We start from the raw sequence: 13,667 nt of genomic DNA on the forward strand, positions 1-13,667 counted from the left end.
GCCTTTCCACGCAACCAGGTACCACAGCTTCCCCCTGCGCCATTTGGACGCCCGTATGCCCGACACTTCATACTCCACCTCCGACTCCACGCATACCGGCCTAGGTGTCCCAGACGGCTTGGAGGGTGCTGGTTTGAGCAATGATACTTGAAAGACAGGGTGTATCCGCAATGACTGGGGCAAGCACACCTTCACGTTCACGGGACCCATACACTTGGTAATTCGATAGGGGCCCATGTACTTGGGATGGAACACACTGTTCTTTCGAAACTCATGTTTCTTGTGGATATCCAGACGTAGTCTCCAGTGCGGTACAGTGACCTGGGCCTTCTCTTCCTGTCTGCCGCAGCCTTGTATCTTCTCTTGGCCTCTATTAGGACAGCCCTTGAGCGCATCAACGTGTCTTTTATGTGTGCCACCCTGTCCGCTGTGGCGGGAATCCTGTCCTCTCTGAACGGATGTAGAAATGGCAAGAACCTGGGATGTTGGCCATAGTTGCTATAGAACGGAGATGACTGTGTGGAGCTGTGCGTGGCGTTGTTATAGGCTATCTCTGCAACCCATAGCAAGTCGACCCATTCTTCCCTGCCCTGGTCCACAAAACATCGCAGATACTGTTTGAGCGTTTGGTTCAGGCGCTCGGTTTGGCCGTCCGTTTGAGGGTGGTAGCTGGTGGACAGGGCGGTCTTAACATGCAGCGCAGTGCACCAAGTCTTCCAGAATTGCGCAGTAAACTGCGACCCCCGGTCCGACACGATCACCCCAGGTAATCCATGCAGTCGTACCACATCCTTTAGGAGTAGTGACGCCAATTCCCCGGCCGTAGGGACTCTCTTGCAGGGGATGAAGTACCCCATTTTCGTCAAGTAATCCACCACCACCAGTATTGCCGTCATCCCCTGGTCTACCGGTAGGCCCACCACGAAGTCCAGTGATATGCTATCCCATGGTCTATCCGGGGTCGGAAGTGGATGTAAGAGCCCTTGGGTTCGGCCATGGTCGGCCTTCATGGTAGCACACGTAGGACACTCCTGTCCCCACCTCCTGACATCCACTCTCATGGTTGGCCACCAGAAATGCCGTCCCATGCTAGCCACCGTTTTTTCAAAGCCCAAATGACCTGCGCATGGAGAGTCATGGCACCAGATGAATGCTTGTTTCCTTAGCCTAGGCGTGGGTATCAATAGGCACCTGCCTTTCAGGGGTATCCCGTCCTTCAGCTGCCATTCTCTGTGACTGAGGAGCCACCTCCGCCATGCGAATGACCTGATCCCTCTCTTTATTCCCCTCAGGAAAGTATCCGGTTGGATAACCCCCAATACCATCCTCGGGGAAATGATGGAATGCTCGGTCGCAGGCAATGGTTCCTTAACTGCAGATTGACGGGACAGGGCGTCCGCCTTCCGGTTTTCCGTCCCCGGCCGATATGTGATGCGGAAGTTGAACCCCGCAAAGAAGATCATCCACCGCAGCTGTCTGGGAGAAAGGTGTCTTGTGGCCGTCATGAACTGTAGGTTCCGATGGTCCGTGTACACCGATACCACATGTCTTGCCCCCATCAACCAATGCCTCCATTCGGTGAAGGCGTCCTTGATTGCGAGAAGCTCCTTCTCCGCAATATGGTAGTTGCGTTCGGCGTCGTTGAGTTTGCGGGACATGTACGCAACGGGATGAAGCACCCCTGTGTCGTGGTTGCGTTGGGACAAGATAGCCCCCAGCGCCACATCCGATGCGTCCGCTTCCACCACGTAGGGGAGATCCGGATCGGGGTGAGCCAACACCGGCGCCTTACCAAAGGCGCTTTTCAGGGCCTCAAAGGCTTTGTTCGCTTCAGGGGACCAGACAAACTTCTTGGACTTCCTCAGTAGCTGTGTGATTGGGGCCACCAATCCTGAAAATCCATCTATAAACCGCCTGTAAAAGTTGGCGAAGCCAATGAAACTTTGGACGTCCTTCACGCTTTGGGGCACCGGCCATTCTTTCACCGCCTTGATCTTTCGTTCTGCCATCTCCTGTCCCTCTGGACTCAGCATCACTCCGAGGAATTCCACGGATGTGACGTGGAAGTCACACTTGCTGAGTTTACAAAACAGCATGTTTTCCCTCAGCTTTTGGAGCACAGCTTTGACGTGGTGTATGTGCTCCTCCACACTGGACGAATAGATGAGGATGTCGTCGATATATACGACCACGTAGATATCCAACTCCTCTCTGAATACCTCATTCAAAAAGTACTGAAAGGCTGCCGGGGCGTTGCACAGACCGAACGGCATGACGAGGTACTCAAAAAGGCCGAACCTGGTCTTAAAGGCGGTCTTCCACTCGTCTCCGTCCCTCATGCGCACCAGATGGTATGCCCCTTTCAAATCCAACTTGGTGTAGATACGAGCTTTCTTGACCTGTTCCAGAAGTACACTGATGAGAGGCAAGGGGTACCGATTCTTTACGGTTATCGCATTCAATGCCCTAAAGTCCACACAGGCTATCAGCTCCCCATTAGCCTTCGGGATGAAGAAGAGTGGCGAGGCGGCCGGAGACTTGGACGGGCGGATGAATCCTAGCTTGAGGAGTTTATCCAGGTACCCCCGGAGATGCACGTTTTCAGGCTCCGTCAGGGCATACAGCCTGCCGCTGGGAACGCTGGCACCTGGCACCAGGTCGATCTGGCAGTCAAACTGTCTATGTGGTGGTATCACTTCCGCCTTCACCTCATCAAATACATCCTCAAAACTGTGATAAGCCTGGGGGAGAGCCACATCTTTTTCTGCCGCTGTAGCCACCGTCTGACTCCCGCTCTCATCTGCGTCAAGGGATTCCGTTCTTATTCCACAATGCAGGATGCAATACGGTGACGTCAGTTCGATGCGATGTGTTGGCCAATCCACAGAGGGGTTGTGTTTCTGTAGCCACGGCAATCCCAATATGACGCCATATTGGGGCGCTCGGATGATGTTAAAATCGATTTGTTCCAAATGGTTCCTCCCACATCTCATCGGAAGGACCCCCGTGTGCTGCCCGATGGGCCCCGTCACCAATCGCCTTCCATCTATAGCATAGACGTCTTCGGGTACAGCTTTGGGAAGAAGCACTAGCCCTAGCCTGCATGCCTCGTTGTGGTCCATAAACATGCCAGTGGCCCCTGAATCCACCATGGCCACAACGGGTATCCACTGGTCATGCACTCCCACGTGCACCGTGAGAAACAGGTGTCGTTGTCCCTTAGTGACCGAGTTGGAAAGTGAAGGGATGGATGAGTGACTCCGAGATGCCCCTTCTTTGGTCTGGGAGTCCTCTAGTTTTCCGCCGGTACGTCCACCACGGCTGTTACCGACCGGTTGGCCCGATAACGTGACGTCTTCGGTTTGGCAGGGCATTCACGTACGTGGTGGCCTTTTTTGCCACAATATAGGCACAATCCTTGTTTACGGCGTGACTCTTTCTCCGTGGCTGTGAGGCTCGCTCGTATTGCGCCGATGTCCATGGGTTCTCCCTTGGATGCGGTGGAAGTTTCAGGACTTCCCACTGTCACATAGGATGGAAGGGATTTTCCTTTTCTCCCATGATCCCCCTTTCTTTCACTTAGCCTATGTTCCAGCCGTAATACCAGGTTGATAAGGCCCTCACATGTCTTGGGTTGTGGGTCAATATGAGCCACGGCGTCTTTGAGCTCATCGCACAGCCCGTGATGGAAGAGCGCCGTCTGTTTAGCAACAGGCCACTTGGTTTCCGCAACCAGCCTTCGGAACGCGTTGAGATACTGCACCAGGTCGTTGGATCCCTGTCTCAACTCAAGCATTTCACGGTCCGCCGTGTACGAGTCAGCCCTTCTGTCGAAGACCTTCAGGAATTCCTCGCGAAAAGCACCCCAATCACATAAGATGGGGTCGTCCCTGCTCACCAGAGGTACGGCCCATTGTGCCGCGTTTCCAGCCAAATAGGATATAAGGAAAGCCACACGAGCCTGACTCGTGGGGAACGCCCTTGGTTTGCACGATAAATGTAGCGCCACTTGTGTGAGGAATACCTGCACTGTGTTAGGATCCCCACTGTACCTCTCTGGTGTTGCCAAGGGGACGGCTACCGGCATTTCCACTACTACCGCAGGGGTCTGGTTCGTGAGGGAGGTGCTGGGCGTGAGCGGGTCCAATTGGATAGCATCCAGTCTGGCTTTTACATCGGCTGTTTCTTGCCTGGAGGCAGCTAATTCAATTTGCACGGTCGCTAAAGCAGCCAGCACATCATCAAGTGTTGCCATGTCTGTTATCGACCGGGAGACAGTTAGTGTTATTAAGGTCGGATATTTTGTAACGCCCTGAACGTCTCGGGATCGTTTAACAGACACGATAATGAGAACGCAACCACTTGTGAAGGTTTAGTTATTTTAATGAAGGCAAAAATAATACAAGGACTAAACAAAGGTTATAGTCACTGGAATCCTCCAGGCTAAGTACGTTACCAGCCCACAGCACGGATGGTCCTAACCGTCCTCTGCATATACGCCGATCCCGGCGTATGCCAACAGAGGGCAGAAATGAAATGGCCGACAATGCCAATCGGTAGGCTGTGAGGGGCACGAAGAGTGTTGGGGGAGAATCGAGGAGTCAGGGAAACACCCAGCCGGGGTCTCTACCTGAAGGGAGCAGCCGCTCAACCTCTTCCTCAGACTGCACCGGGACGCGGAGTCACCTCCTGGTGATGCGTCACCGATACCCCAATCACAAGCAAAGAAGACTGAACCGAGAGCAGCCGCTCGATCGATCCTGTGGACTTCCGAGTCTGTAACGCGGCAAACACCTCCTGGTGTGCGTTACAGCTGGCAGTCCCTGTATCTCTGGTCGGGCTGGGAGTTACGACTCCAACCAGCAAAAGCGCCACTGCGCTTTGACTCAGCCGAGTCAAAAAGCGAAGCTCAATGATTATCCGGTAGAGCTTCCGGGTCCTTCACAGGTGACGATGGGGCAAGACACGGCCCAGGGAGTAACAACTCGACCTACCTCCGTTCTTGCCTTACTGGAGCACCACTCCGGAACACTGCTCTTCACTAAGCAGGTACGTCGGTGTAAACACAATATCCGACAGCGTTGTACCTCCCGGTTCCTCCCTTTATAGGGCGTGTTTCCTTGAGTTATGTAACAGCTCTCCTGTTTACATAAGGGCGTGTTTTCCTTGAGTTATGTAACAGCTCTCCTGTTTACATAAGGGCGTGTTTTCCTTGAGTTATGTAACAGCTCTCCTGTTTACATAACCTCTCAACCGCTAAGCATCCTGGGAGATGTAGTCCGTTTTCGCTGGTTACCGTTTTCCTCCCCTCGCATGACAGGAATTCTTGACACAAAGCAACAGGACTCTGGCACTGTGAGCTTCCTCCAGCAATCCCTGTCAAAGCAACAGGACTCTGGCACTGTGAACTTCCTCCAGCAATCCCTGTCAATGCACCAGGACCCTGGCACTGTCAGCTTCCTCAGTAGGGCCTCTCAGTGCAATAGAAACCCGTAAGTGTGAGCTTCCTCTAGTAGCTGCCATCATCGCAACATGACCCCTGGCATTGCCAGCTTCCCTCAGCAATCCCTGTCAATGCATCAGGACTCTGACACTATGAGCTTCGTCCAACAATCCCTGTCAATGCAACAGGACCCTGGCACTGTCAGCTTCCTCAGTAGGGCCTATCAGTACAATAGAAACCCGTAAGAGTGAGCTTCCTCTAGTAGCTGCCATCAACGCAACATGACCCCTGGCATTGCCAGCTTCCCTCAGCAATCCCTGTCAATGCATCAGGACTCTGACACTGTGAGCTTCGTCCAACAATCCCTGTCAAAGCAACAGGACTCTGGCACTGTGAGCTTCCTCCAGCAATCCCTGTCAATGCAACAGGATCCTGGCACTGTCCGCTTCCCTCAGCAATCCCTGTCAATGCATCAGGACTCTGACACTGTGAGCTTCGTCCAACAATCCCTGTCAATGCAACAGGACCCTGGCACTGTCAGCTTCCTCCAGCAATCCCTGTCAAAGCAACAGGACTCTGGCACTGTGTGCTTCCTCCAGCAATACCTGTCTAAGCGACAGGACTCTGGCACTGTGAGCTTCCTCCAGCAATCCCTGTCAGAAAGCAACAGGACTCTGGCACTGTGAGCTTCCTTCAGCAATCCCTGTCAATGCACCAGGACCCTGGCACTGTCAGATTCCTCCAGCAATCCCTGTCAAAGCAACAGGACTCTGGCACTGTGAGCTTCCCCCTGCAGTGCCAGTCAATGCCAAAGAACTCTGGTACTGTGAGCTTCGTCCAACAATCCCTGTCAAAGCAACAGGACTCTGGCACTGTGAGCTTCCTCCAGCAATCCCTGTCAAAGCAACAGGACTCTGGCACTGTGAGCTTCCTCCAGCAATCCCTGTCAATGCACCAGGACCCTGGCACTGTCAGCTTCCTCCAGCAATCCCTGTCAAAGCAACAGGACTCTGGCACTGTGTGCTTCCTCCAGCAATCTCTGTCAAAGGGACAGGACTCTGGCACTGTGAGCTTCCCCTGCAGTGCCAGTCAATGCCAGAGGACTCTGGCACTGTGAGCTTCGTCCAACAATCCCTGTCAATGCAACAGGATCCTGGCACTGTCAGCTTCCTCCAGCAATCCCTGTCAAAGCAACAGGACTCTGGCCCTGTGTGCTTCCTCCAGCAATCTCTGTCAAAGCGACAGGACTCTGGCATTGTGAGCTTCCCCCTGCAGTGCCAGTCAATGCCAAAGGATTCTGGCACTGTGAGCTTCGTCCAACAATCCCTGTCAATGCATCCAGACTCTGGCACTGTGAGCTTCCTCCAGCAATCCCTGTCAAAGCAACAGGACTCTGGCACTGTGAGCTTCCTCCAGCAATCCCTGTCAAAGCAACAGGGCTCTGGCACTGTCAGCTTCCTCCAGCAATCCCTGTCAAAGCAACAGGACTCTGGCACTGTGTGCTTCCTCCAGCAATCTCTGTCAAAGCGACAGGACTCTGGCACTGTGAGCTTCCCCCTGCAGGGCCAGTCAATGCCAAAGGACTCTGGCACTGTGAGCTTCGTCCAACAATCCCTGTCAAAGCATCCGGACTCTGGCACTGTGAGCTTCCTCCAACAATACCTGTCAAAGCAACAGGGCTCTGGCACTGTGAGCTTCCCTCAGCAATCCCTGTCAATGCATCACGACTCTGACACTGTGAGCTTCGTCCAACAATCCCTGTCAATGCAACAGGACCCTGGCACTGTCAGCTTCTTCCAGCAATCCCTGTCAAAGCAACAGGACTCTGGCACTGTGTGCTTCCTCCAGCAATCCCTGTCAAAGCAATAGGACTCTGGCACTGTGAGCTTCCCTCAGCAATACCTGTCAATGCATCAGGACTCTGACACTGTGAGCTTCGTCCAACAATCCCTGTCAATGCAACAGGACCCTGGCACTGTCACCTTCCTCCAGCAATCCCTGTCAAAGCAACAGGACTCTGGCACTGTGCTTCCTCCAGCAATATCTGTCAAAGCGACAGGACTCTTGCACTGTGAGCTTCCTCCAGCAATCCCTGTCAATGCACAAGGACCCTGGCACTGTCAGCTTCCTCCAGCAATCCCTGTCAAAGGAACAGGAGTCTGGCACTGTGTGCTTCCTCCAGCAATCTCTGTCAAAGGGACAGGACTCTGGCACTGTGAGCTTCCCCCTGCAGTGCCAGTCAATGCCAAAGGACTCTGGCACTGTGAGCTTCCTCCAACAATACCTGTCAAAGCAACAGGACTCTGGCACTGTGAGCTTCCTCCAGCAATCCCTGTCAATGCACCAGGACCCTGGCACTGTCAGCTTCCTCAGTAGGGCCTTTCAATGCAATAGAAACCCATAAGTGTGAGCTTCCTCTAGCAGCTGCCATCAATGCAACATGACCCCTGGCATTGCCAGCTTCCCTCAGCAATCCCTGTCAATGCACCAGGACCCTGGCACTGTGAGCTTCCTCCAACAATCCCTGTCAAAGCAACAGGACTCTGGCACTGTGTGCTTCCTCCAGCAATCTCTGTCAATGCATCAGGACTCTGGCACTGTGAGCTTCCCCCTGCAGTGCCAGTCAATGCCAAAGGACTCTGGTACTGTGAGCTTCGTCCAACAATCCCTGTCAAAGCAACAGGACTCTGGCACTGTGTGCTTCCTCCAGCGATATCTGTCAAAGCGACAGGACTCTGGCACTGTGAGCTTCCTCCAGCAATCCCTGTCAGAAAGCAACAGGACTCTGGCACTGTGAGCTTCCTTCAGCAATCCCTGTCAATGCACCAGGACCCTGGCACTGTCAGATTCCTCCAGCAATCCCTGTCACAGCAACAGGACTCTGGCACTGTGAGCTTCCCCCTGCAGTGCCAGTCAATGCCAAAGGACTCTGGTACTGTGAGCTTCGTCCAACAATCCCTGTCAAAGCAACAGGACTCTGGAACTGTGAGCTTCCTCCAGCAATCCCTGTCAAAGCAACAGGACTCTGGCACTGTGAGCTTCCTCCAGCAATCCCTGCCAATGCACCAGGACCCTGGCACTGTCAGCTTCCTCCAGCAATCCCTGTCAAAGCAACAGGACTCTGGCACTGTGTGCTTCCTTCAGCAATCTCTGTCAAAGGGACAGGACTCTGGCACTGTGAGCTTCCCCTGCAGTGCCAGTCAATGCCAGAGGACTCTGGCACTGTGAGCTTCGTCCAACAATCCCTGTCAATGCAAGAGGATCCTGGCACTGTCAGCTTCCTCCAGCAATCCCTGTCAAAGCAACAGGACTCTGGCCCTGTGTGCTTCCTCCAGCAATCTCTGTCAAAGCGACAGGACTCTGGCTTTGTGAGCTTCCCCCTGCAGTGCCAGTCAATGCCAAAGGATTCTGGCACTGTGAGCTTCGTTCAACAATCCCTGTCAAAGCATCCGGACTCTGGCACTGTGAGCTTCCTCCAGCAATCCCTGTCAAAGCAACAGGACTCTGGCACTGTGAGCTTCCTCCAGCAATCCCTGTCAAAGCAACAGGACTCTGGCACTGTGAGCTTCCCCCTGCAGTGCCAGTCAATGCCAAAGGACTCTGGTACAGTGAGCTTCGTCCAACAATCCCTGTCAAAGCAACTGGACTCTGGCTCTGTGAGCTTCCTCCAGCAATCCCTGTCAAAGCAACAGGACTCTGGCACTGTGAGCTTCCTCCAGCAATCCCTGTCAAAGCAACAGGGCTCTGGCACTGTCAGCTTCCTCCAGCAATCCCTGTCAAAGCAACAGGACTCTGGCACTGTGTGCTTCCTCCAGCAATCTCTGTCAAAGCGACAGGACTCTGGCACTGTGAGCTTCCCCCTGCAGTGCCAGTCAATGCCAAAGGACTCTGGTACTGTGAGCTTCATCCAACAATCCCTGTCAAAGCAACAGGACTCTGGCACTGTGAGCTTCCTCCAGCAATCCCTGTCAAAGCAACAGGACTCTGGCACTGTGAACTTCCTCCAGCAATCCCTGTCAATGCACCAGGACCCTGGCACTGTCAGCTTCCTCAGTAGGGCCTATCAGTGCAATAGAAACCCGTAAGTGTGAGCTTCCTCTAGTAGCTGCCATCATCGCAACATGACCCCTGGCATTGCCAGCTTCCCTCAGAAATCCCTGTCAATGCATCAGGACTCTGACACTATGAGCTTCGTCCAACAATCCCTGTCAATGCAACAGGACCCTGGCACTGTCAGATTCCTCAGTAGGGCCTATCAGTACAATAGAAACCCGTAAGAGTGAGCTTCCTCTAGTAGCTGCCATCAACGCAACATGACCCCTGGCATTGCCAGCTTCCCTCAGCAATCCCTGTCAATGCATCAGGACTCTGACACTGTGAGCTTCGTCCAACAATCCCTGTCAATGCAACAGGACCCTGGCACTGTCGGCTTCCTCCAGCAATCCCTGTCAAAGCAAAAGAACTCTGGCACTGTGTGCTTCCTCCAGCAATCTCTGTCAAAGCGACAGGACCCTGGCACTGTGAGATTCCTCCAGCAATCCCTGTCAAAGCAACAGGACTCTGGCACTTTGTGCTTCCTCCAGCAATCTCTGTCAAAGGGACAGGACTCTGACACTGTGAGCTTCCGCCAGCAATCCCTGTCAATGCACCAGGACCCTGGCACTGTCAGCTTCCTCAGTAGGGCCAATCAATGCAATAGAAACCCGCAAGTGTGAGCTTCCTCTAGTAGCTGCCATCAACGCAACATGACCCCTGGCATTGCCAGCTTCCCTCAGCAATCTCTGTCAAAGCGACAGGACTCTGGCACTGTGAGCTTCCCCCTGCAGTGCCAGTCAATGCCAAAGGACTCTGGCACTGTGAGCTTCGTCCAACAATCCCTGTCAAAGCATCCGGACTCTGGCACTGTGAGCTTCCTCCAACAATACCTGTCAAAGCAACAGGGCTCTGGCACTGTGAGCTTCCCTCAGCAATCCCTGTCAATGCATCACGACTCGGACACTGTGAGCTTCGTCCAACAATCCCTGTCAATGCAACAGGACCCTGGCACTGTCAGCTTCCTCCAGCAATCCCTGTCAAAGCAACAGGACTCTGGCACTGTGTGCTTCCTCCAGCAATCCCTGTCAAAGCAACAGGACTCTGGCACTGTGAGCTTCCCTCAGCAATACCTGTCAATGCATCAGGACTCTGACACTGTGAGCTTCGTCCAACAATCCCTGTCAATGCAACAGGACCCTGGCACTGTCACCTTTCTCCAGCAATCCCTGTCAAAGCAACAGGACTCTGGCACTGTGCTTCCTCCAGCAATCTCTGTCAAAGCGACAGGACTCTTGCACTGTGAGCTTCCTCCAGCAATCCCTGTCAATGCACCAGGACCCTGGCACTGTCAGCTTCCTCCAGTAATCCCTGTCAAAGGACCAGGAGTCTGGCACTGTGTGCTTCCTCCAGCAATCTCTGTCAAAGGGACAGGACTCTGGCACTGTGAGCTTCCCCCTGCAGTGCCAGTCAATGCCAAAGGACTCTGGCACTGTGAGCTTCCTCCAACAATACCTGTCAAAGCAACATGACTCTGGCACTGTGAGCTTCCTCCAGCAATCCCTGTCAATGCACCAGGACCCTGGCACTGTCAGCTTCCTCAGTAGGGCCTTTCAATGCAATAGAAACCCGTAAGTGTGAGCTTCCTCTAGCAGCTGCCATCAAAGCAACATGACCCCTGGCATTGCCAGCTTCCCTCAGCAATCCCTGTCAATGCACCAGGACCCTGGCACTGTGAGCTTCCTCCAACAATCCCTGTCAAAGCAACAGGACTCTGGCACTGTGTGCTTCCTCCAGCAATCTCTGTCAATGCATCAGGACTCTGGCACTGTGAGCCTCCCCCTGCAGTGCCAGTCAATGCCAAAGGACTCTGGCACTGTGAGCTTCCTACAACAATACCTGTCAAAGCAACAGGACCCTGGCACTGTCAGCTTCCTCAGTAGGGCCTTTCAATGCAATAGAAACCCGTAAGTGTGAGCTTCCTCTAGCAGCTGCCATCAATGCAACATGACCCCTGGCATTGCCAGCTTCCCTCAGCAATCCCTGTCAATGCACCAGGACCCTGGCACTGTGAGCTTCCTCCAACAATCCCTGTCAAAGCAACAGGACTCTGGCACTGTGAGCTTCCTCCAGCAATCCCTGTCAATGCACCAGGACCCTGGCACTGTCAATTTCCTCAGTAGGGCCTATCAATGCAATAGAAACCCGTAAGTGTGAGCTTCCTCTAGTAGCTGCCATCAACGCAACATGACCCCTGGCATTGCCCGCTTCCCTCAGCAATCCCTGTCAATGCATCAGGACTCTGACACTGTGAGCTTCGTCCAACAATCCCTGTCAATGCAACAGGACCCTGGCACTGTCAGCTTCCTCCAGCAATCCCTGTCAAAGCAACAGGACTCTGGCACTGTGAGCTTCCTCCAGCAATCCCTGTCAGAAAGCAACAGGACTCTGGCACTGTGAGCTTCCTTCAGCAATCCCTGTCAATGCACCAGGACCCTGGCACTGTCAGATTCCTCCAGCAATCCCTGTCAAAGCAACAGGACTCTGGCACTGTGAGCTTCCCCCTGCAGTGCCAGTCAATGCCAAAGGACTCTGGTACTGTGAGCTTCGTCCAACAATCCCTGTCAAAGCAACAGGACTCTGGCACTGTGAGCTTCCTCCAGCAATCCCTGTCAAAGCAACAGGACTCTGGCACTGTGTGCTTCCTCCAGCAATCTCTGTCAAAGGGACAGGACTCTGGCACTGTGAGCGTCCTCCAGCAATCCCTGTCAAAGCAACAGGACTCTGGCACTGTGATCTTCCTCCAGCAATCCCTGTCAATGCATCAGGACTCTGGCACTGTGAGCTTCCCCCTGCTGTGCCAGTCAATGCCAAAGGATTCTGGCACTGTGAGCTTCGTCCAACAATCCCATGTCAAAGCATCCGGACTCTGGCACTGTGAGCTTCCTCCAGCAATCCCTGTCAAAGCAACAGGACTCTGGCACTGTGAGCTTCCTCCAGCAATCCCTGTCAAAGCAACAGGACTCTGGCACTGTGAGCTTCCCCCTGCAGTGCCAGTCAATGCCAAAGGACTCTGGTACTGTGAGCTTCGTCCAACAATCCCTGTCAAAGCAACTGGACTCTGGCACTGTGAGCTTCCTCCAGCAATCCCTGTCAAAGCAACAGGGCTCTGGCACTGTCAGCTTCCTCCAGCAATCCCTGTCAAAGCAACAGGACTCTGGCACTGTGTGCTTCCTCCAGCAATCTCTGTCAAAGCAACAGGACTCTGGCACTGTGAGCTTCCCCCTGCAGTGCCAGTCAATGCCAAAGGACTCTGGTACTGTGAGCTTCGTCCAACAATCCCTGTCAAAGCAACAGGACTCTGGCACTGTGAGCTTCCTCCAGCAATCTCTGTCAAAGAAACAGGACTCTGGCACTGTGAACTTCCTCCAGCAATCCCTGTCAATGCACCAGGACCCTGGCACTGTCAGCTTCCTCAGTAGCGCCTATCAGTGCAATAGAAACCCGTAAGTGTGAGCTTCCTCTAGTAGCTGCCATCATCGCAACATGACCCCTGGCATTGCCAGCTTCCCTCAGCAATCCCTGTCAATGCATCAGGACTCTGACACTATGAGCTTCGTCCAACAATCCCTGTCAATGCAACAGGACCCTGGCACTGTCAGCTTCCTCAGTAGGGCCTATCAGTACAATAGAAACCCGTAAGAGTGAGCTTCCTCTAGTAGCTGCCATCAACGCAACATGACCCCTGGCATTGCCAGCTTCCCTCAGCAATCCCTGTCAATGCATCAGGACTCTGACACTGTGAGCTTCGTCCAACAATCCCTGTCAATGCAACAGGACCCTGGCACTGTCAGCTTCCTCCAGCAATCCCTGTCAAAGCAAAAGGACTCTGGCACTGTGTGCTTCCTCCAGCAATCTCTGTCAAAGCGACAGGACCCTGGCACTGTGAGATTCCTCCAGCAATCCCTGTCAAAGCAACAGGACTCTGGCACTGTGTGCTTCCTCCAGCAATCTCTGTCAAAGGGACAGGACTCTGGCACTGTGAGCTTCCGCCAGCAATCCCTGTCAATGCACCAGGACCCTGGCACTGTCAGCTTCCTCAGTAGGGCCAATCAATGCAATAGAAACCCGCAAGTGTGAGCTTCCTCTAGTAGCTGCCATCAATGCAACATGACCCCTGGCATTGCCAGCT

Source organism: Triturus cristatus, chromosome 1_1 (assembly GCF_964204655.1).
Source record: "Triturus cristatus chromosome 1_1, aTriCri1.1, whole genome shotgun sequence".
Classification (NCBI taxonomy): Eukaryota; Metazoa; Chordata; class Amphibia; order Caudata; family Salamandridae; genus Triturus; species Triturus cristatus.